Source organism: Piliocolobus tephrosceles, chromosome 18, assembly GCF_002776525.5.
Source record: "Piliocolobus tephrosceles isolate RC106 chromosome 18, ASM277652v3, whole genome shotgun sequence".
In the NCBI taxonomy this organism is placed as follows: Eukaryota; Metazoa; Chordata; class Mammalia; order Primates; family Cercopithecidae; genus Piliocolobus; species Piliocolobus tephrosceles.
The window spans coordinates 17599543-17623470 of NC_045451.1; the positions used below are offsets into that span (position 1 = coordinate 17599543).

At 43.2% G+C, this 23928-nt stretch overlaps 1 protein-coding gene across 9 annotated transcripts in view; it reads left to right on the forward strand.

Moving 5' to 3' along the window:
* The window catches only part of RNF152 (ring finger protein 152), a 327325-nt gene that overhangs the window by 11763 nt on the left and 291634 nt on the right, over positions 1 to 23928 (forward strand). The window contains exon 3 of one of the 9 annotated variants that reach the window (XR_002732944.1): positions 3467 to 3485. The exons of 6 other annotated variants lie outside the window; for them this stretch is intronic. The gene's annotated coding sequence lies outside the window, so the exon portion shown is untranslated. Of the gene's footprint in view, positions 1 to 3466; positions 3486 to 14320; positions 14532 to 23928 lie in introns of those variants that run through there. 2 more of the 9 variants (XM_023218319.1, XM_023218318.1) reach the window with 2 other exon arrangements.

Sequence of the window (23928 nt, forward strand, 5' to 3'; positions counted from 1 at the left end):
CGATTCTTCTAGTATTTCGCTGATGCCTCAGATGATAACCCTTTGTGCTCTCTGTCTCCTTGGAACCTTAGCAAATTGCCAGCAACAGTGATTAGTTTGTTGGTTGCCAGTCCTGTAAACCTCATGCACAGAGCACCTGAAGGCAATTGCCAGACACTTGTGTGCCTCTTTCCCATTTAATCATCATGCACACCAAGATACTGTATTCACTATGTTCCTGGCACGCCAGATTTCTTCATAGTCTATTACTTCACCGAATGAAAAGGCAAATGACTTGTTTTTGGAAGGGGAATCTTATAGGCAAACAGAATGCATTTAATAAATTGCCTGTATTTTTACACACAAAGTGCTAAATATTAGTACAAAGAGTTCATTTCTCTGCAGATTAAGTACAGGCTAATCTATGTTTTGGATTTTGGATTTTTTTTGATTTTGCAATATTTGCATTACACTTAACATTCAAACATTGTATTTACTGGTTGAGCATTCCACGTCTGAAAATCCAAAATCCAAAATGCTCCAATGAGAATTTCCTTTGAATGTCATGTTTGCACCCAAAAATTTCTGATTTTGGAACATTTCGGATTTCAGATATATGAATTTGAATGCCCAACTGTAGTTTACTTTTCTTTTTTCCAACAGGAGTGTCAGATCTATTAAAATTTAATTGTTCATACAAGCTACATCTTATAACAAAATAATAAGTTATTTAAGAATGGCATCTCAAGGCAGTCCACACTGCCCTATAAGAAGTCTGTTAATTAACAAGGAAAAATGTCTTCACTGGGAAGGAAATAAGAATATGTCAGATTTCACCCCAAATTTATTTCATCTTATTTGTAGAACTTGTGCATGGAGATGCTAAACCCTCTCTTTGTGCTCCTTAAAATAACATTCTCTTGGGGTCAAATCTAGTTTGCAATGAAGATTGAAAAATGGATGCCATCTAGACAATTTAGAATTCCTTATAAATTAGGAGGGCAGTGACAATCAATTTTGGATTCTCAACCTGATTCAGCCTACTTATAGTTGCCTCAGCATTCATTTGATTTCATGTCTTTGACTGTTGCAAAGGGCAACAGTATTAGCTTCTTTTGCCACTTTTAGTAAAGGTGAATGTGATTTTACTGAGACAAAAACCCTAGAAATGGGTTGTTTGCCTGCAATCTGCAATTCTCCTCTCCCCATCAGGGGAAGCAGTTCTGAACAGGCTCTTTGTCCTCTGGGTTCTGGAGTCTGGTTCCCTCATTTTTATTTCTCCCTGGAGATTCTGACTTGTAAAGAAACAAATTTCTTCCTTTTATGAGGCTTTTTAGTACCAGGTGACTGATGTCGTTTGATATAATCTATAGTACTCAACAGCTAAATACACTTTGTTTTCCCCAAGCTGATTACAGTGAAAATAAGAAAATGAGAGGGAGAAGGCCGGGCGTGGTGGATCACGCCTAGTCCCAGCACTTTGGGAGGCCGAGGCGTGTGGATCACCTGAGGTCAGATGTTTGAGACCAGCCTGACCAATCTGATGAAACCCCATTTCTACAAAAAATACAAAAATTAGTTGGGCGTGGTGGCGTGCACCTGTAATCCCAGCTATTTGAGAAGTGGAGACAGGAGAATCGCTTGATGCACTTCAGCCTGGGCAACGAGAGCGAAACTCCGTCTCAAAAAAAAACATAAAAAAAAATAAAAAATGAAACTAGAGAGAGAAAGACAACAGTTTGAGGGAGGAGGAGTGAGTAAAGAGAAGAATAAGGGTAAAGAACTGTGTAGGTGTACAGTATTTTTAAAATTCAATTTTAGTCAAAATGAAGAACAACTGTTGTTTACATAATGGTGTTGGCTTCATAATTAAAAACATTTTTCCCAATGTTTTACAAAATGACATGGAAATTTATCAAATACCTTTCCTTCCCTAACTATTTTGGATTCCACAATGTATTTCATGACAACCAAAAGACAATTTGCGAGAGTAGGGGAGATAACTGTAGTACAAATATAGCAGTAGATAGTGTTTATTAGACATTTGCATGCTTTCAGTTTAAAGTGCTTTAATCACATTACCTGGGAGGCAGTGGAACCTGGAAAAGTCAGGTGACTTGTCCAAGGTTACGTGGTGAGTTTGTACTGGAGCTGGAACTGGGATATGTGACCTTGGGCAGTCTGGCTTGAGTCCTTCCTCTTCACTGCCTGTGAGCCACACTCACAACTGGGATTCGGGTTCGAAAGCATTTTGAAAACTGGTTCAGTGTAACGTAATTTAGGAAGAGATCTGACTTCTTTGCCGATCTGTCTTTGGGAACAAAGATGGACAATTTTGGCCACCCATCTGTTGAATGTGTTTGATGTTGACTTAGAGAATGGGTTGTTTGAAAACATGGGTGTCAAGTTTTGTAGGGAAATTTGCAGTGAGATTTCTGGCTATTACCTGAGCTTTGTCCTGTGCTAATTCAGGTTTCTGTGAAGTCAGGTGGTGTGAATTGTTTCTAAAGGGCCACTTAACTGAACACCAGTGTATATAGTTATGGGAGGGATTCTGTCAGATGCTAGGAGCTTAGGACTTTTGGGAATACACTACTAAAAAGTGTGAACAACAATTTTTTTTTTTTTTTTTTTGAGACAGAGTTTCGCTCTTGTTGCCCAAGCTGGAGTGCAATGGCACGATCTCGGCTTACTGCAACCTCTGCCTCCTGGGTTCAAGCGATTCTCCTGCCTCAGCCTCCTGAGTAGCTGAGGTTACAGGTGTGAGCCACCACACCTGGCTAATTTTGTGTTTTTTTAGTAGAGACGGTGGGGGGGGGTTCTCCATGTTGGTCAGGCTGGTCTCGAACTTCTGACCTCAGGTGATTCACCCGCTTCGGCCTCCTAAAGTGCTGGGATTACAGGCGGGAGCCACCGTGCCTGGCCTCAAAAAACTGTTTTTACAATCCTCCCTCCCTAGTTACTGTTTCCCCCGACCCCATACCAGAAAGTGGAATAAATCATACCCTTTTGTATTCCCATTCCTTTGATTAGTTCCCTTTCCCTGGAACACCCTTTCTCCCTATCCTTCCTCTCTGCCCTCCCACAAAACACAGCATAGTGATGGAAAACTGTAAGTACCACATATACAGTCGTCCCTCAGTATCTATGGGGCACTGATTCCAGGAACCCCCTTAGAAACCAAGATTCATGCATGCTTAAGTACCTGATATAAAATGCCATAGTTTTTGCATATAACCTATGCACTTCCTCCTGTATACTTTAAATCATCACTAGATTACTTATAAAGCCTAATACAATGTAAATGCTATGCAAATGTAATGTAAACATGATGTAAATGTAAACGCAATATAAATGTAAGTTGTTATACCATATTGTTGAGCAAGTAATGACAAAATGAAGAAGTCCATGCATATTCAGTGCAGAGGTAACCATTTGGTATTATTTTTCCTGAATGTTTTTGATCTATGGTTGTTTGAATCCACAGATGTGCGAACCAGATATGGAGGGCAGACTGTCTTTCTTCGATACTTCATTCCCATTTCACTTGTCCTATTGATCCTCCTCCAGCTCCCTCAGGCGGACTTACTTTTCTTTCCATTTGTTCTAATCCCACTTACCCTGGGTGTGATCATTCTGCATATGGTTGCCTCTGCAGCTCTATTGTAAGTTCTTTAGCTGTAGGAACTGCTATCATTTGAATGTACATGTCCCTCCAAAATTCATGTTGGAACTTAAACCCCAAGATGATGGTATTAAGAGCTGGGCCTTTAGGAGTTGATTAGGCCATGAAGGCTCTGCCCTTGTGAATGGGATTAATGCCCAAAGAGGCTTCAGAGAATGCCACACCCTTCCATTTCTTCTGCCACGTGAGGACACAGCTTGGAAACAGAGGCCTCTCACTAGACGCTGAATCCACGGCTGCCATGATCTTGGATTTCTCAGCTTCCAGAACTGTGAGAAATAAATATTTATTATTTATAAATCACCCAATCACAAGTATTTTGTTGTAGCAGCACAAACAGACTAAGACAGAAATCTTGTCTTGTTCAGGCGTTTGGATGAATGAATGGAGGCTCAAACAAGCAAAGGAACAGACAAATGATTAACACGTGAGTTTGTTGGGATTGCTTAGGGTGTGTGTTAGTGGACAATGATGTTAGACCTGAGCATGGACCTGTGACTGTGGCAGAGGCTGGCTAGATGCTCACCAGAATCTCGGCATTTTGACCTCTGGGGCTGGATAATTCTTCATTGTGGGAAGACCGTCCTGTGCAGTGTGGGATGTTTAGTAGCATCCCTGGATTCTATTCACTAGGTGTCAGTTGTCCCAGTTCAATCAGAGATGTCTCCAGACATTGCCAGATGTCCCCTAGGGGACAAAATTGCCCCCAGTTGACAATCACTCTACTATACCACTTTCTGTACCTAGGTGGGGCCATGTGACTGGTTCTCACCAATGGGATGTATATGGAAATGAGAGACAGTTCAGAGTGGGATACCTTTTCTACCCTCGTTTCTTTCTAATCTGCTGGTCAGTTTCCAGGGTCCAGGGGAGAAGTCTGAAGTCCTAGGATATGACAGAAGGAACCTGGGTTCCTAAGAGACCTTGTGGAGCAGATCCTCCCTTGCCAAGTGTCATTGGAATACACAGTGGAGAAGAGAGTAAACCATTACTGCATTTGGCCACTCAGATTTGGGGGTGTTCATTTTGGTAGTCTACTGTCTGACCTTCCCTGACATTTGGGACAAAGGAACCTTGCTGAAGCAGCCATACCAGTGAGTAAAAATAGAGATTCCAAACACAAAAAATGGGACAGATTTTGTTTGTTTTTTTCTTGTGCAGCATCAGCCTTATTGTTATAATTCTTATAATTTCTATATTTTATCAGAAAATGAGATGATGATAAAATTTGTTATTCCTACCACTCTAATAATGTTGACGTGTGATTAACAAGCAGCTTTGAGCTGTAAATACTTTTAGTAGAAAGTAATAAAACCTCAAGTGTACTGGCAGTTTTCATTTCACTGTGTAAGTATATGTATCTGCAACACAAGTTCAAGTTGAGATATTTGCAGCAATTTATGTATAATGCATTTTAACATTTTTTTTGGGAACAGTGACAGATGTGGTTACCCTGCAGTCACAGCTGTTTCCCACACCATTAATAAATACATCACTGTATGATATGACAGTCTTTGAAATGGACTCTTATATGCTTAGTCCAGCTGAATGCCATGGATTAGTGTCCTGTAAAATGCTGGACCCGAGAACTTGCTTATCAGACTAAATTCAGTGCACCATTCTAAATTTATTCTGCCGCAATCAATTGTATTTGTCATTGTGTCTACGCAGAACCCCTGACCAAAATACGTAAGTCAAATGGTTTCATTTGGTGCCCATCTGGATGACAACAGCCGAGTTGTTTGTGGGAGACAATGGCTATTTGTGGATGAGTCTTTCGGTGGCTGGAAGCTCTGTGTTTGGTTCAGTGGTCTGTGTGCCTGCTCTATTTGCACAGGATTCAATCCTTTGTACAAAGAGCAACCCCAGCTGAGTTTCACCATACCTGTCAGTCAAAATCCCTGTCTCCCGGAAATATAGCAAATCTGGCTTGAGGATACAATGGTCAAGTCCCTTTTTCTAGTAAATATCCTGCTAGGCGTCTTAACTTCCAAATATCTGAGTCTAGTGTTTTGTTCCGCCATATAAAGCATTTGCACAATAATTAGCATAAGACTGACACTTACGCCATGAATCGTGTGCCAGGCTCTAAGGGTTTTGCTACAGTACGTGCATACTCCTCACAGCAATCCTAAGGGGGAGAGTAGACAGTACTATTAATATCTCTATTATATGGGTGAGGAAATTGAAGCACAGAGAGCTTAAATGACTTGCCTGAGGTCACAAAGCAAGTAAAAGCCAGAGCTGGGATTAGAACCCATGCAGGATGTCTCCAGCATTGATGCTGTAAGCCACTGCAGTGTGCTGCCTCAGCCTGGTCTTTCTGTTAAGGAGATGTGCTTTCTCTGCGATCTCTTGTATTTTCATGACTTCGACTAACATCTGTATATGATGCTTAAAAAGAGTTGTTGATATTATTGCTTAATTTTTGTGTGGGCTGAGTGTACTTTCTCAACTTCATTGTCAGCTGATGCTCTTGTATCTTCCCTAACTCTTGGCATAATGCTTCCATGTTAGAAAGTAGTTCGTTAGCATGTTGATTTGGTTATTTTTATACCAAGATGCTCCTTTAGGAGGTTACCCTGCAGAAGTAAGAACATGTGTACAAAGGGATGCAAATGCCAGGTGGTATGGGAATGAAATGGTAGTGGAATTCGAAGGATTCAGAATGCTTTCACAAAAGATGTACTATTTGACAATGCCCGTGAAGGGTAGATAGTAATTGTCTGGACACGTGTCAGTGAGGAATGGCATTGGTGACAGCATGGGGATAGGTGACTCCTGTCTTCCAGACAGTGAGTAATGCTTTATGACTGGGACTGGGAGTATGGGAGTATGAGAGTAGGAATAGCATGAAAAAGGATTGGAAAGGTTGGTGGGAGGGGGACTTAGGGATTTATTTGCCAGGAAGCCATTGATGGTTTGGGGACTGGAGGAGGATGTGGTCATAAAGCTATGTTTTTAGAAGCTTAATTAGGCAGTCATCAATATGGATTGGAGCAGGAAGGGACAAAGGTGGGGAGACCATGGAGGTGGGTGGGGGAGGTCCAGAGATGTAGTGAAGACCTGAATCCTTGGAGAGGGTGGCAGGAATGGGAGTGTGAATGAATGCAAGAGACGTCTCAGAGACAGAACTAATAGTAGTTTGGAGATTAACTGAATGAGTGGTGAGACATACACAGGTTTTCAAATCTGAGGTATTGGGTGAATAATGGTAACAAATATAAAATTGCAGGGGAAAAAACAGATTTGGGAGAAATTAAGAGTTTGCTTTAGAAACAGCATTGAGTGGACAGGTCAGAGCTGTACCTTTGTGAGTAATCCACGCCCAAATTGTCATTATGAATGTGAGGCTTAAACACCTTGCCATCAGGGAGACAAGCCCTCTAAACAGCTGACCAGGCATAGGTCTGAAGGATTGTAGGAACGAAGAAAAAAATGTGTTTTCTGGAACAGAGGACACTTGCATGCACTGACAATTAAATTATATGTCTTATTTAAAGTTAAGATGTAGCTTAACTTATATTTATTATTCCCAAATTGGTTATGATTTCAACTGGATTTAAAATACTGAAAATATTTTACAGACTGTGCTTAAGGACTGTTCCATATAGGACCCTGTCTGGAATATTGGGAATCTGGTTGGCAGATCCCTTCTCATACAAATTGGTTAACTCATTAGCCTCCAGATGTTACCCAAGTTGTTGCCTCATTTAGAATGCCTGCCTTCCCTTTCTTCCTCTATCCTTCTATTCAAACCCTAACTCTTCCTTCAATACCCTGTTCAGATCTCATCTCTGAATCCCTGATTCCGACTGGAAATGGCCTTTGCTGCCTGCAACATCTTGCAGACCATGACATATCACTGGGGATGGCCAGGTGCTGGCCGGTGATGCAGGCGGGTCTTTGAGGGCTGGACTTATCTTATTCATCTTTGCATCTCAAGAATCTTACTGATTTTTTTCACCAGGTCAGCATAAAGAGTGTTTAAGGTCTATACCCAATAAAGCTAAACTTCATCTAAGTTGTAAAAAAGCCCAGCTGAAATAAAATACACACTGTGGAAGTGACTTTAATATCCTGAAAACACGATAGCTAAGAACCAGACTGGGATTAGATACCCCACTATGCTTAGCCCTAAACCCAAGTAGTTAAATTAACAAAACTATTCACCAGAGAACTACAAGGAACAGCTTACACCTACTTGGAGGTGCTTTATATCCTTCTAGAGGAGCCTGTTCTATAATCGATAAACCCCGATATACCTCACCATCTCTTGCCACTCAGCCTACATACCGCCAGCTTCAGCAAACCCTAAAAAGGCCTTAAAGTAACCATGAGAACTGTTATGTCTCTCACTAGTTCTGCCTTCTTAAGGACTGTGGTGATCTAATGCTTTTTAAAATAGTCCCACACTTTTTTGAATATGATTTCTTCGGTGGTTGATTGAGGGCTCTTTCATCAAGAAACGTGCTTGCCACTCTGTGCATGCTAACTGCACTTTGGTAGCTGAATCCTGTGTCTGTAATCAGAAATACAATATGTTGGCTATCACCAATGTCTAGGTTTATATTTGTCTGCTCTTCGAAAGACACTGACTACCTTGATGGATTCTTCTCTTTGGTCTGTTTATGCGCTGTTAAACTACGGCAGCGAGGAAGTAATATTAGGAGAAATTATTATGTCATTTTGCCTTTAGTTTTACCTAAGATGTCAGGGTAGCTTTTCAGGAACTGAAGTACACTCAAGCCCAAACAAGTAAAACAGTAGTAAAGTATAAAATTAGTTTTTATATTTCTAAAATTAAATTAATTAGACAAAGTACACTTATTATGGTATGAAGAATGATCATGAATAAGCAGAATGAAACTATGCTTATTGAGATAGATTAGGAAAATACTTTAGAGGATGCAAGGTGTTCACTGTTCCTTTTGTGAGATTTGTTCACTAATAAAATTTCATCTCCATCAGCCTCAACAAACTCCCAGTAATTAGTACCAATTAGCTAAGATCTGTTACCTTGGGCTTGGACTGTTCCATTTTCTTGGAAAACAAGTCCACTTTCCTTGGGTTGTAGGGAAAGAAGTTTTATTTCCTCAGAAAATGTGTCAGGTAAACTGATGTTCATAACAGACTTTTCGATAATTAGAGTTTACTATGTCAGCAGAAGAAGAAACAAATGGTGGTGGTAACCCCATTGCTGTAAGATGTGAGGCTTGCCCATGTTTAAGAATGGAGACTGAGGCTGGGCGTGGTAGCTCACACCTGTAATCCCAGCACTTTGGGTGGCCGAGTGGGTGGATCACCTGAGCTCAGAAGTTCAAGACCAGCCTGACCAACATGGTGAAACCCTGTCTCTACTAGAAATACAAAAATTAGCCAGACGTGGTGACATGCCTGTAATCCCAGCTACTTGGGAGGCTGAAGCAGGAGAATCACTTGAACCCAGGAGGCGGAAGTTGCAGTGAGTCGAGATCGTGCCATTGTACCCTAGCCTGGGCAATAAGAGCGAAACTCCATCTCAAAAAACAAGCAAGAAAAAGAAAGGAGACTGCAAAATTTTGAGTACAATTTTAAATATTAAATATCTCTGATATTTGTACTTGTGTAAGTTAAAAAATTACTAAATACTTGGCAATAACTAACTTTTAAGCATTTTGTGAAACTCTGCAGAAGTTACCCAATTTCATTCTCCTAATAATTTAGGAGTAGGTTCTGTCTTTGCCCTGTAGTTTTTGATGGGCAGACAGAAAGCACAGTGAACTTTAGTAACTTGCTCAAGATTGTGTTAGCAAGTGGCAGAACCAGAACAGAACCTCGAATCTGGTAAGTAGAAGCATTGATATGTTGTAGCCCATTAAAATATGTTAATCTTTCAAAACTTTGCTGTAAGTTATTGAAAAGTACCAACAAAAGGAAGCTATTATCAGAAACAAACTAATAATAAACATCTTTAGAGTAATTATTTACTCACTACAGAAATGAGCATGGTATTAAAAATGAAATACTACAAATTTTAAGAGTTTTCATTTCAGTCATGGTGTGCTATAGTAATAATAGAGTTGTAATATCTTATTGTGGCTATTTTGTTTCTATACCAGAAATTCATCGGGAAATTATAGCACAACAAATAGCTGTGAAAATCATGATGGTAGTAATTATATCAATGACATAGTTGTGGAAGAAGAGAATAATGAGGTTATTTTGAGGGAAGTCTACTACAGTAGAATAGCAAATGCTTTTCAAATGTAGGACAAGCCAGAAGGGAAAGAGACCTAACTTTGTCTCTTTTATGTATCATGTATCATGAAAATGGGGGATTGGGAGCAGGGGGTGGTTTCAGGAATACTTTGGCGATTAAAAATTGGACTGCGAGGAGTTAATTTGGAATTTTTAACCAGACATTTTCAAGGTTGTTAGCAATAGTTTTGGCTCTGATAGTAAAATTTTTAAACAAGCATTGTTAGTCTCTAGCTTGTTGCTCTATGAAGTTTCCACCTGCAGGACTGGAAGGAACTTCAACCATCAGGTTTGCTACCTGATGTGGTTTGGATCTACGTCCCCACCCAAATCTCACGTTGAATTGTAACCCCCAGTGTTGGAGGTGGGGCCTGGTGAAAGGTGATTGGATCATAGGGGTAGATCCTTCATGATGGTTTAGCACTATCCTTTTGGTGCTGTTCTCCTGATAGAGTTCTCACGAGACCTGGTTGTTTAAAAGTTATAGCACCTCCCCCACCCTTGATCCTGCCGTGTAAGACGCCTATTCCCACTTTGCCTTCCACTGTGTTTGTAAGTTTCCTGAGGCCTACCCAGAGCCGAGCAGATGCCAGCATCATGCTTCCTGGACAGCCTGCGGAACCGTGAGCTAATTAAGCCGCTTTTCTTTATAAATTACCCAGTCTGAAGTATTTCTTTATAGCAATGTGAGAACTGACCCATATGCTGCCTTTAATATAGGATCCTTTCTTGGTGGCTCCCTCACAAGAGGTTTTAGTTGTTACCATGAAGATAAGTATCTATCAGAGGCTTACTACCTCCTAAGTAAATTGCTCTTATTTTATAGTTGGAAAACCTGAGACTAAAAGAGGTAATTCGATAGACCAAGGGCTCTGCAGCTCCGAGGTGGACCATGAATTGTCCCTGCCAGAACAAGCCAGGCTGTTCATGCTCCGAAGCCCAGTCTTACCTTCTGAAGATTTGGCATCGGGATACCATGAACCCCTGCCATACAATCCCACAACATGCAGAGTAGCCTGGTTTTACCACTAGAGATTCATTTCTCAATGATGTGGTGAAAACAGCATGAATTTTGTTCATTTGGTCAGCTGAGGGCAATAACCCTTCTGTTTATTTTCAGCCCTGTGATCCTAAGTAAATTACTCAGCCTTGCTGAGCCTCTGTGTTCTGGTTTAAGGTGAGACCAGCAGTACCTATCTCGAGAGGTCATGGAGATGGTGGATCCTGGTTGTTGATGTGGTAGAGCACTTGTAAGGTATCTGGTGCTGTTTTCAGTATTGTATATGTATTACCTAATTCTCAGAACAGTAGTCTAAGGTGGGAATCCAGAGGCAGGCCCAGAGGAATGAAATGATGTGTCTGAGTCCAGAAGCTGGTAGGTGGACAATTCAGTGTGAATCAATTCCCTTCTGTTTTGTTTTTTTTTTTTTTGATGGTGGGGTGGGGGGCGGTTCACTGTCTGTGAGTCCTATCCTAAACTGACAGTGTCCTTGTGGAGGTAACACGCACACACTTCCGAGACGTTGTAGTAGCCAATGATTTCAATCGAAGCCTAAGGTAATAGCCTCTAACAGAAAATACAAATGCTTCTAGTAAATTCTAATAGCCTCTCTGGGAAGCAGGTGCAGGGCCTTGGGATGCCATTATCAGGATGGGGTTGGGGATATCTGATGGAGGGAATGTGGAAAAGACTAAGGTGGCCCATTATCTAGACAGCTGGGCTGAACTGATTTGGGGCTGAAATCATGAGTGTGATGTGTGCGATGGGTTAGGAGTCAGGTGGGTGTCGGAGGTCGAGAAGGAGTTAGGGGAACAGAGAGAAACAGGGATGCTCAGTTTCCCCTGGACTCTTTTGCCTGAACTGAACCTGGCTCCTTATGTGGGTTTAGCTTCCTTTCTTATTGGGCCCAAAGAAGGAAGGTCCATAAACCATAGTAGGAAAATAGGACCTTGATCCTTTTTCTTTCTTGGTTAACCTTGAAAGAACTCCCCTTCTCCCTGCATCCTAAACAAGGAGAGGAGGAATGCCCTGATGGAAAACCTACAGGGGGTAGCTTTCAGAGTTCATGCTTGGCCAGGAGGCAAACAGCATAGCAGGCTTTGGAACCACAGAGTCGGCAGGGATTTGAAGTCTTCTCGAGGGACAGCAAGCTAGCGGGTAATGTGACAGGCGTGGTCTCCCCTTTCTTCCTGGGGTGGAAGAAAACCAGAGCAGGGGAGAGCCCAGAGTAAGAAAAGACCACGTGGGAGATGAGGCCAGGAAATGCATCAGACATGAAGATTCCCAAGCCTGTGCGTATTTACAGTAATCAATCCCACCCTCATAGGCTGGGATCAGGAGAGCCTGTTTCTCTTTGGAGTGTGGAGGCCACGTCACAGCTGCAATGGGATTTGACCACCGAAAGCTCCCTGCTGTGTTTTCCACACCCCCACCCCAACACAGCTTCTTTATAATCCCAAAAGCAGGATATTCGTGATACCTGATGTGGGTGCAGGAACGTAATATTTCCAAGTTTTCAAATTATTTCTTTCCAAGAGAGTGTGAGGTGTAGAAGAAATGGAAATACTTTTTTTATGGTATAACAAGTTATATGGTGACTTGCCTGTCTTTTCCTTCATGGATAGAAATCAGAGTCAACAAGCTCAAGTGAAAAGCCTCTATCAAGAAATACAAATGCTTCTAGCAAATCCTAGTGACACTGTTTCTCTCATGGTTTCCTGTTCAAGGTACCTTTGCTTATAAACTTTCTGATTTTCCTTTACATCATTGTTGTGCCAAGCTCATGGACGCATGAAAACTGAGGAAGTTGGAGGGTAGGTGGCTTGTCTGAGTTTATGAAGATGATAAGCTTCCAGGTGTGTGGATATGTGTGCATGTGTGTGTGTGAATGTGTGTGTGTCCACTCAATTATATGAGTTTTCCTTTTCATTCATTTACTGGACACTCATTTATTTTGAAGTTCCTTCTAAAACCTGTACTTATTCTAATGATCTGAGGTGTCTTCCTGGCACCCTGCAGGATCAGCTAAGTTCTTGATGCCATCCTTGCTGCATCCTTTATTGAAGGTGTGAGTGTAAAGTAAACCCAAACAAATGGAAATAACACAAAAGTTTGTGTTCCTTTATCAAGTGGGTCTCTGGCTGTTCGCCTTTAGTGCCATCTGTGGTGAGGTGGCAGGGCATTCCACATTTAGTTCTTTTTCAGTAACAGAATCTCTTTTCAGGTGCAGGAGACAATACCTCCAGGGCCCACATTTATTTGGAAGTAGGGGTTGTTTTATGTATCCTAAAAGATGAATCTTGGAGACCAGTTTTTTTGAACACTTGAGTTACTTGGAAATATGACTGGAAGAAGGCCTCTGACAACTTTTTCCCCCACCTGGTGATTTTGTGGAGTTAGCAGTTGAAATTTGAGGATAGACATTCCCTATTTCTTTGGATTTTACTAATTAGGGTTTTGTGGTCAGTGAAATGATTAAGACTGGGCTTTCCTTTAGCTCATCCTACTTAAAGAGACATGGTGAACTTAGGAAATTTTATTTAATAAATGAGATTACCTCTGAGATGTTAGAATATTCTCAGAATCTTTTCTGATAACCTCAAATGCTTATGAAAAATGTGTGTTCTTACAAATGATGAATGCTTTTTAGTTACTCTAATCACGAAACTGGGAACCCTAAGAACCTCAAGTATGGGCGATTTATTGTCCATTTGATTTTAAGTCATCTATGAAGATGTGTGGATGCCACTGGTCTTTTCGCACTGTTGCTTTGTGATGCCTGCTCCTGACTTGACTACACGCTCCACTGCTCTGTCTTTCCGCCACATAACTACAAGGCACGCTACTGATTTATGCTTTTCATTCATTTCCTGGACATTCATTTACTTTGAAGTTCCTTCTAAAACCTGTACTTTTGTTTTTTGAGACGGAGTCTTGCTTTTGTTGCCCAGGCTGGAGTGCAATGACGCGATCTCGGCTCACTGCAACCTCCGCCTCCCGGGTTCATGCGATTCTCCTGCCTCAGCCTCCTGAGTAGCTGGGATTACAGGCGCCCGCCACAACGCCCGGCTAATTTTTTTATTTTTAGTAGAGATGGGGTTTCACCACATTGGCCAAGCTGGTCTCAAACTTTTGGGTAATCTACCTGCTTCGGCCTCCCAAAGTGCTGGGATTACGGGCGTGAGCCACTGCTCCCGGCCTAAAGCCTGTACTTATTCTAATGACCTCGGTGGCTTCCCAGTGCCCTGCAGGATCAGCTGAGGGGTGGCTGGGCTGGGTTTACCTCTGTCCTGTGGTCTCTGAACTGATACTGAGCAGTGTAGTGGCTCTTGAGACTTGGAATAAGCTGGGAGGAAAAGAGAAATATTGGGACAAATTTTTAACATGCTTTTAAACATCCCTGAAACATAACACAGATATATGCTGTAGGTTTACAGCAACCCCCGAAGGCCAACCTCTACAGTGGGCAGCTTGTTCTGAATGCCTGTGCTGGCTGCGAGGAAAATGGGGAGAGGAGCCAGGAAAAGCCCAGCTGCCCACATTACCGTGAATCTCCTCGGACTGCTTTGTAAGTGAGGAGCTGGGGTATCTGAATTACCCCTAGGAGGCTCGTTAAGTTCTAAGAAGGTGAGCAAAATTGATTTAATATATTATTTGTGTTAGCTAGCATATTCATTTAAGGTTAAATTTACATAATAGTAAAGTTGTATTTTTATGTGCGTTTTGTGTATTTTTGTAGTACAGTGGGGGTTCCTTATAGAATTAGTGTGCTCTGGACATTCGTGGCCATTTTATAGGATTTAGGAGCAGTATTTTACATTTTAAATGATTACTGTGAATCCAGTTGTTATTTTTATTTTTCCTACTGCATTGCTGGTAATATCTAGGTTTATCTGATGCTGAGTTTATAGTCAGAAATGTTTACCAGGATGGTGAGGCCAGCGATGTGGAGAGTTCAGCCTGGTTTACATATGGTTCACCCTGGGTTGGGGGTTGCCATACAGTTTCATCAATAGTGGGTGCTCTCCCTCCTTAAAATTAAAAAAAAAAAAAAAACAGAACAACCAAACTCCTTTCAAATATCTCTTTGACCCTGCTCCCCCTCCTCCCAGGAAACAGCTATAAAAACCGGACCAAGCTGACGATTCAGTTTGTCATCTTTTTTTTTTTTTTTGAGATGGCGTCTCGCTCTGTCGCCGAGGCTGGAGTGCAATGGCGCAATCTCCGCTCACTGCAACCTCTGCCTCCCCGGTTCAAGTGATTCTGCTGCCTCAGCCTCCCGAGTAGCTGGGACTGCAGGAGCACGCCACCATACCCAACTAATTTTTTGTATTTTTAGTAGAGATGGGGTCTCGCCATGTTGGCCAGGCTGGTCTTGAACGCCTGATCTCAAGTGATCCACCCACCTCCCAAAGTGTTGGGATTACAGGTGTGAGTCGCCGCGCCCAGTCCCCAATCTCTTTGTATTTGTCATGCATGGGTGACTCTTGAGTTCCCACCTCTTGCTGATTTAAAATCTGCCACAGGCTTTCTTCCTGCTTCAGCTGGTGAGACTCTAGGTGTTCTCCCCTCTGTTCATTGCAATGTTTGATGTTTGGTGAGAAAAAAATTTCCTGATGTGCAGTGTTTAATAAGGCCGCATAAGCCCCTTCCCATCCCTCCACCCCTGCTTATAAGGGATCTGACAGTCATTTTGGGACAAGCCCCTAAGTCTGTTTTTTTGTGTTGTTTTGCTTTTTAAACTTTCACTGATGATTTGCCTTAATGCATTCTTTGGTGCCGAAGGTATGGGCCGTCTTGTCACATGCTGCTCAGTGGTGGGGACAGCGGGCAACTAGGGGAAAGCCAGAGCCGCTGCTTTGAGGTCATACCCCCAGTGTCACCGCCAATGTTGGGAGAAAGTAGTGAACGGTTGATGAAGGGATGAATGTGGGACTGTAGGAGCACACAGCAGGGAGAGGAGACACGGAGGAGCACAGGAAACACCATGTGCAAGTAACTGATGGAGATAGAGGGCAGATGGAGGGCAGGGGTCAGATGAGGCTGGTAACGTAGCCAAGTCACCAAAGGACGCGGAGACCCTGCTGGGGTGTGTGTCCTCACTCTTGGTACTAAGGGGCCATGGGATGGCGTGATCAGGTGGCTCAAAGCACAGAAATGTGGTACGAGAGTGTGGGTGTGAATCTTGGCCTCGCAGATCCTCACTCTATAGCTTGGGGGACTGTTTGAACATCTTTGCTGCCAGCTCCTGGTCTGTAATAAGAAGACAATGAGGGTGACTTCCTCAAGTTGTCCTGAGGATAAAGAAATCCCCATGTATAAGGCACCTGATGGGGCGTAGCCGTCCATGGGGCTGCCTGGGCCCAACTTGCCATCTAGAAGCAGTAGATTGGATGGTTGGCATTGGGGAGAGATGGGAGGCAGGGAGAACCTAGTTTGCAGGGCTTTGTGATGATCTGGGCAGTGGTTACCAGAGGGGGTGGGGCCCTGTGCCACTCAGCCCTCCAAATTCCCTTGGAGGTGGGAGTATGTGGCCAGGAATATTCCTGCCTGTTTCTCCACTCAGCCATAAGAGTGAACCCAGGCAGTGTGAGGAACAGACCTGAGAGAAATTTTAGGAGTCAGAATAACCAGGGCTTGGTGAAATTTAGGAAGCCTTATATCATCTGTTGGACAACAGGGTAACTCTAGTGCCTGATTGTTCTAACAGGGAGATATGTAATTGACACTCAGCTGACTAGCCTTCCTTGCAGACTAAAAGAAAACAGGCATTTTAAAAAATGGTTTTAAGCAGATTTTTTGTAGGTTTCTTTGGGGATTGGGACAGCTTTCATGGGAATATTTGCCTTCAACTTAAAGTGAGTTTCCTTAGAAGTCCATTGGGCTCTACGTCTAAACTCTAATGTTCAGAAAATTCTTTTCTGAGGTACAAAGTATTAGTCTATTGTGAAACTCTTTGTGGCAACAGAGACTCTAAGAACTAAATTTCATAACGGAATGGAAGCTGCTAGCAGGGGATTATCTAGTACTCGGGTTTAGGCAATTTGCAAAAACAATTCAGCGAAGTCTATAAAGGCAATGGGGGACAAATAGTATTGCTTTCTTTGTGCTGCCAACCAGGTTTGTCACATGGATTAGTAATTTAGATAGGAACAGCCATGAATCACTGCTTAGAGTTTTGCATTTAATTTTATCCTGGAAGCAATTTCCTTTCAAATTCTTGAGCTATAGTTATTAATGAATTAAACATTATGAAACCCAGAGAACTATTAATTCATTTCGAAATAAGTAGACATTTAAATCTGAAGAAGAAACCTTACATTTTTTCAGTAGTGTTTAATATTTTCCAGCTGACAAAATGTGGCATGGCATTTTGTAGATGTGGTTTCCCCAGAATGATTATTGGTAGGTATCAGAGTATATGTGCCAGACAATTTGGCTGCAGGTTCTACAGGTGTGATGTTGTGATATAATAAGAAACATATATATTTGGTTTTTGTCCTCCATTTCCTGGTACTGAGCTCCTAAAACCCTTGTAATTTCCTGTGTGATAGAGGTGACAGGAATATCTTTTGTTTTTCATCATAAACTCCTTTTTTTTTTTTGAGATGGAGTTTCGCTCTTGTCGCCCAAGCTGAAGTGCAGTGGTGCGAGCTCGGCTCACTGCAACCTCCGCCTCCTGGGTTCAAGTGATTCTCCTGCCTCAGTCTCCTGAGTAGCTGGGATTACAGGCACATGCCACCACACCTGGCTAATTTTTTGTGTTTTTAGTAGAAACAGGGTTTCACTATGTTAGCCGGGCTGGTCTCAGACCTCAGGTGATCCACTCGCTTTGGCAGGCGTGAGCCACCGTGCCCAACCATAAACTCCTTTCAACCGTACCTTAGCTTATGCTAATATGGTGACTCTTGGTGGGCTCTTAGCTGGCCTCAGAGTGCCAGCTGGTTGCCAGAGGAACCAACCCTGTGATTAGAGGGTTGTGACTTTCAACCTCATCCCAGACCTCCTGGTAGGGAAGAAGGGCTGAAGATGGAGTTAATCCAGAGTGGCCAATAATTTAATTGACCATGTCTACACAATGGAGCCTCCATCAAACCCCTAAGTGATGGGGTTCTGGGAGGTGAACACTTGGAGGAGCTGGGGGAGGGTGACGCCTTCTATGTGGTCATGGAAACTCTGTGCACCCAACCTGGCCCTATGTATTTCTTCCATTTGGCTGATCTGAGTTGTATCCATTATCATAAACTGTTCCTGAGTTCTGCCAGCCATTCTCACAGAGTTCTGCTAGCCATTCTCACAAGTTATTAAACCGGAGAGGGGGTAGTGAGAAACCCCATTGATAGCCAGTCAGTCAGAAGCACAGGAGGCCTGGGACTTACGCTTGGTGTCTGAAATGGGGGCAGACTTGTGGGGCTGAGCCCCTGACCTGTGGGGTCTGTGCTGACTCCGGGTAGTTAGGGTCACAATGGAATTGAATTACGGGACACCCGATTGGTGCTGGAGAGTTGGAGACTTGGTTGTTGAGGTGGAAGACACCCATGTGTTTGATGTCAGAAATGTTCTATGGGTAGAAACAGACTGTGGCTATAAGGGGCAGGAAAGAGAAGTCAGGTTCTCTTGATGACCAATGACTGGGTGTTTTTCAGAAAGAGAAAGATTAAAATATATGGAAAAGGCAGCTGATTAGAGTGGGAGCTCCCCACCCAAGTTCCTTATCATCAGTGCTGCTCAGCTCAACCCTTTCAGTCCTGTTCTTACCTTGGACACCTGCCACTCTGCCCTGGCTCTGCCTTCCTTACTCTTGTCAGGTGTTGCTTTGGGGAAAAGATTTGTCCAGTCATCAGATGTCCTTGGACATCAGTGTGTAATGCACCCACCACTCAAGCACTCTTCGAAGCCCAGCGTCAGGAAAACGTTCTTTGTACAGCATGCTAGTTGAGGACAGGCCATACAGTTAGATAGGATTGCTTGAAGATTTGGAAGCACAAAATGAGACAGGATGCAAAAGCTGAAGACTTGGCTTTTCCAGCCTGGAAAATGTGCTTGGTTTTTTTCCCCAAAGATATTAAATACTTCATGTAAAAAGTCAGTAGGAGAATCTACAGATTGTGTCTGCAGTGATGTTACCTGAACAACTGAAAAAAGTCAGGGGACTACTTTTTTTTTTTTTTTTTTGAAACGGAGCCTTGCTCTGTCACCCAGGCTGGAGTGCAGTGGCTGGATCTCAGCTCACTGCAACCTCCGCCTCCCGGGTTCACGCCATTCTCCTGAGTCGGCCTCCTGAGTAGCTGGGACTACAGATGCCCACCACCACGCCTGGCTAATTTTTTTTTTATTTTTAGTAGAGACGGAATTTCACTGTGTTAGCCAGGATGGTCTTGATCTCCTGACCTACTGATCTGCCCGCCTTGGCCTCCCAAATGCTGGGATTACAGGTGTGAGCCACCGTGCCTGGCCAAGGGACTACTTTTCAAGAGCAACACATTTGGTTTGTTTTGGACATGGATGGCTTCCAGAACCTTTGGTTAACCTGTCTTCAAAGTTTTTAAAGATAGTATTTTGGGCTGTGTGTAGGGAAAACTCTGTTTTTTTCTTTGTTCTCACACGACAACAATCATCAGCACACAACTAGACACCAGCTGAGTATCCTCGAATTCAGTTCCAACACTGTCTACCCAGAGATAGTGTCAGATCCCACTGGTTAAGGGCTCAGTCCCCAAGACCGCCGCTACCCACACACCAGTGATAAGTCTGGGCCTCTCTGGAACTTCTGGCCCACGAGCTTCAAGTTGGGGTCCCCAGAACCCCTGTTTTGGCTTTGATGAATTTGCTAGAGCAGCTCACAGAACTTGGTGAAACCCTTACTTACGTTTACTGGTTTATTGTAAAAGATATTGCAAAGGATACCAATGAAGAGAACGTGGGATGAGGGATGCGGGACAGGGTGTGGAGCTTCTGCGCCCTCCCTCGGTGCCACCCTCCAGAAACCTCAGCGTGTTCAGCTGTTTGGAGACTCCTTGAACCCTGTCCACTGGTTTTTTAAGGAAGCTTCATGATGTCAGCATTCCTTCTTCCAGGGCACAGGGTGGGACCCCCTCATTGGACGGTCTTAAGACCCTCCATCAGAAAGACAGTAGTGTTCTGCCCTGGAACAAGTGAAAGGGAGGCAGAAGAAGGTCAGAGGCCCGCCCCGAGACCCAACATACCTAGCTTTATAACAAAAGACCATAACAAGGGCTATGGAAGTCGTGAGCTGGGAACGACAAAGGAAAGCCAGTACATTTCATAACACCACAGACAGTTTCTTACCCTTCCCTGCCACCTTTTGAAAAGCCTCTTGCTCTTACTTCACCTCTTGCTCTTGCATTGTCAGCTGAAGTTCTTCTCAGGACAGTCATCTCCTCTCTGGGCAGTCCCTGATCCCATCTGAGCTTTAGTTTCCTCGTGTGTAAAATGGGAATGAAAATTTTTGGCTCCTTCTCTGCCACGCACATTGTCGTGAAGATTAAATGAGATGATAGACATGAAAGTACTGCATCTAGTGCCTTTCTATAAGCATATGAAGCAGAGAGGAAATAGGGGGGTCAGGATGGAGGAGGCAGGGCTTTGTATTAACATGTAAATAGGGAGAAAAAAGCCTCAATTCCTACCTTTTCCCACTCATGGTCCTTCCCCAACTTAGTACCTGAATTAGATAGAAGGTCCAGCTTCTTCTGGGAAGGAAGGTTCTTCTGAGGGCCTCAGGGAGTTGTCTCCCTTTTTGCAATTTAACCAAGCCACTGCTGTGAAAGGTGTTCCTTAGTGGTGTAGTTTGGATGTCTGACCCCTCCAGATCTCATGTTGAAAATTAATGCCCAGTGTTAGAGGTGGGGGCCTAATAGGAGGTGTACAGGTCACAGGAGCAGATCCCTCGTGAGTAGACGAATGCTCTGTGGGTTGGGGAGTGGGTTCTCACTCTGTTAGTTTCCATGAGGGCTGGTTGTTACAAAGAGCCTGCCTCCTCACCCTTGCTTCCTCTCCAGCCATGCGAGCTCTGCACATGCCAGCTTCCCTTCGCCCGCTGCCCAAGTGGAAGCAGCTTGAGGCCCTCGCCAAATGCCCAGTCTTGAACCTTCTGACCAATGGAACTGTGGACTACATAAACCTGTTTTCTTTACATATTGCCCAGCCTCATGTATTCCTATCTAGCAACACTAAAAGGACTAAGACACTAAGCGTAACATGTACAGTCATGTCTCACTTGATGACAGGGATTTTAGAAGTGCATCTTTGGGTGATTTTGTTGTGTGAACATTATGGCGTGAGTACACTTACACAAGCCTAGGTGGTGTAGCCTAGTACACATGTAGGCTATACAGTACAGCCATTGCTCCAAGACCGCAAACCTGTACAGCATATTATTATACCAAATACTGCAAGCAGTTGTAACACACACAGTATTTGTTTATGCAAGCATGGAAGAGATACAATAAAAAAGTGGTATAAAAGATGAAAAAGGTACATCTGTGTAGGACGCTTAGCATGAATGGAGCTTGCAGGACTAGAAGTTGCTCTGAGTGAGTCAGGATGTGAGTGGATGTGAAGGCCCAGGACATTACTGTGCACTCCTGTAGACTTTACAAACACAGTCACTTAGACTACACTCAATTTATAAAAAATAGTTTTCTTCCATAATAATCTTAGCTTACTGTGACTTTTTAACTTTATTAACATCTAAATTTTGTTTAGCTTTTTGACTCTTTGGTAATAACACTTAGTTATTACCAAAATATTTTTCTTTATATCCTTCTTCTATAAGCTTTTTTTATTTGTAAAATTAATTTTTTTCTTTTACTTTTTAAACATTTTTTGTTAAAAACTAAAATACAAATACACACATTAGCCTAGGGTTACACAGGGTCAGGATTGTCAATATTACTGCCTTCCACCTCCATGTCTTGTCCCACTGGAAGGTCTTCAGGGCAATACCATGCGTGGAGCTGTTATTTCCTAAGACAGCAGTGCCTTCTTCTGGATACCTTCGGAACCTCTTGCCTGGGGCATTTTACAGTTAACTTTAAAAAAAAATTGGAGTATACTCTCAAATAATGATAAAAGTATAGTACAATAAATGCAGAAACCAGTAGCATAGTTGTTAATTATCATTATCAAGTATTATGTACTGTACATGATTGTGTGTGCTAGACTTTTATGCAACCGGCAGCATGTTAGGTTTCTTTACACCAGCCTCACCATCAACATGTGAGTAATGCATTGCAATGCAATGATGCTCTGATGACTGTATCACCAGGCAATAGGAAATTCCAGCTCCATTGTAATCTTATGGACCAGCATCTTCTATGTGGTCTGTTATTGACTGAAACATTATGTGGTACATGACTGCATTTTCTCTTTGCTATTTGGTGCTGCTTCTAAATTGGGAGGGTTTTATGATTTCTCAGTTGCTTGCTTCCCCTTTATATGAGTTTTCTAGGGCTGCCTTAAAGTAGGTGGCTTCAAACAACAGAAACCCTGTCACAGTTTTGGAGGCTGGAAGTCCACAGGCATGGTGTCGGCAGGCCCATGCACTTCTGAGACCCACGGGGAGAACCCTTCCTTCCTTCCCCAGCTTCTCATACTATTGGCAGTCCTTGGTATTCCTGGCTTTCGGCTCCTGTCATCACATGGCTGTCTCTCCTTGTGAGTCTTTTCTGTATTGAAGGACACTAGTCATGTTGGATTAAGGGCTAACCCTACTCCAGTATGACCTCTTCTTAACTAATGACATCTGCAGTGACCCAATTTCCAAATAAGACTACATTCTGAGATATTGGGGGTCAGGATTTCTTTTCTTTTTTTTTCTTTGAGACAGAGTCTCTGTTGTCCAGGCTGGAGTGCAGTAGTGTAATCTTGGCTCACTGCAACCTCCACCTCCTGGATTCACGCCATTCTTCTGCCTCAGCCTCCTGAGTAGCTGGGATTACAGGCGCCTGCCACCACACCTGGCTAATTTTTGTATATTTAGTAGAGATGGGATTTCACCATGTTGGCCAGTCTGGTGTTGAATTCCTGACCTCAAGTGATCTGCCCGCCTCGGCCTCCCAAACTGCTAGGATTGCAGGCCTGAGCCACTGTGCCCCGCTTAGGTGTCAGGATTTCAACATCTCTTTTTGGGAGATACAACTCAGCCCATTCCCCTGCCCCACACAGGTGGGTGATGCTCCTTTGCTCTGCAGCCTCTAGGCCCTTCTTTGAGGGCAGCATCTCCTGCTCTGCATGGGAATGAAGCTCCCTGACTCTCCAGAACCCTTAGCCTTGCAATTATGTCTCTGACGCACGTGTTGGGAGCCCCGGGAACACTGTGTGAAAGAGACGTGACGTTTCTGAAGCACGTCAGGTTTGAATTTGCACCGCAACAGAGCATGCCCTCTCATGCTCTGTTGCCTATTTCACTGCAGTCAACTAAGCCTGAAACTGAGGGCCTTTGATGGTACCGGTGGGAAGGACAAAAGTCCTTCCAGTTTTATTTGAAACAATTGTTGTGGTCAGAAGTACCGAGGTGGGAATTTGAGCAAGTGCCTACTCATCCCAGTCTGTGGGGTGGAACAAGTGCACAGTGGCATCTGAATGGTGGTGATGACTTGTAGGCAGCCACCAGGCCCCATCTATAATAGGGGGTCACGGCTGAGGGACATCAGACGGGCCCATGTGGGTTAGAAAGGGCTTCCTTCACCCTCCTGTAATTAGATATTGACATCACCCAGTGCATAAGAAACATGGAGTTTCCCCAAATATGATTTATACAGTAAGAACAAAGCCAGGGGACCGCAAATTTAGTTTTTGTTTTGTCTCAGGCTTGCTGACCGAACTTAAGCACATTTCCTATTATAATGGGATCTCCATTTTTGTGAAAATAGTGAAATTTGCTGCATCATGATGTCTGCAAGGCAATTAATAGGTTGCTGAATGCAAACTTCTGGCAGACCTCAAGTAAATAGCCAGGGGTGATGATGAGGATGGCCACTCTCCAGCTTCATCTCCATGG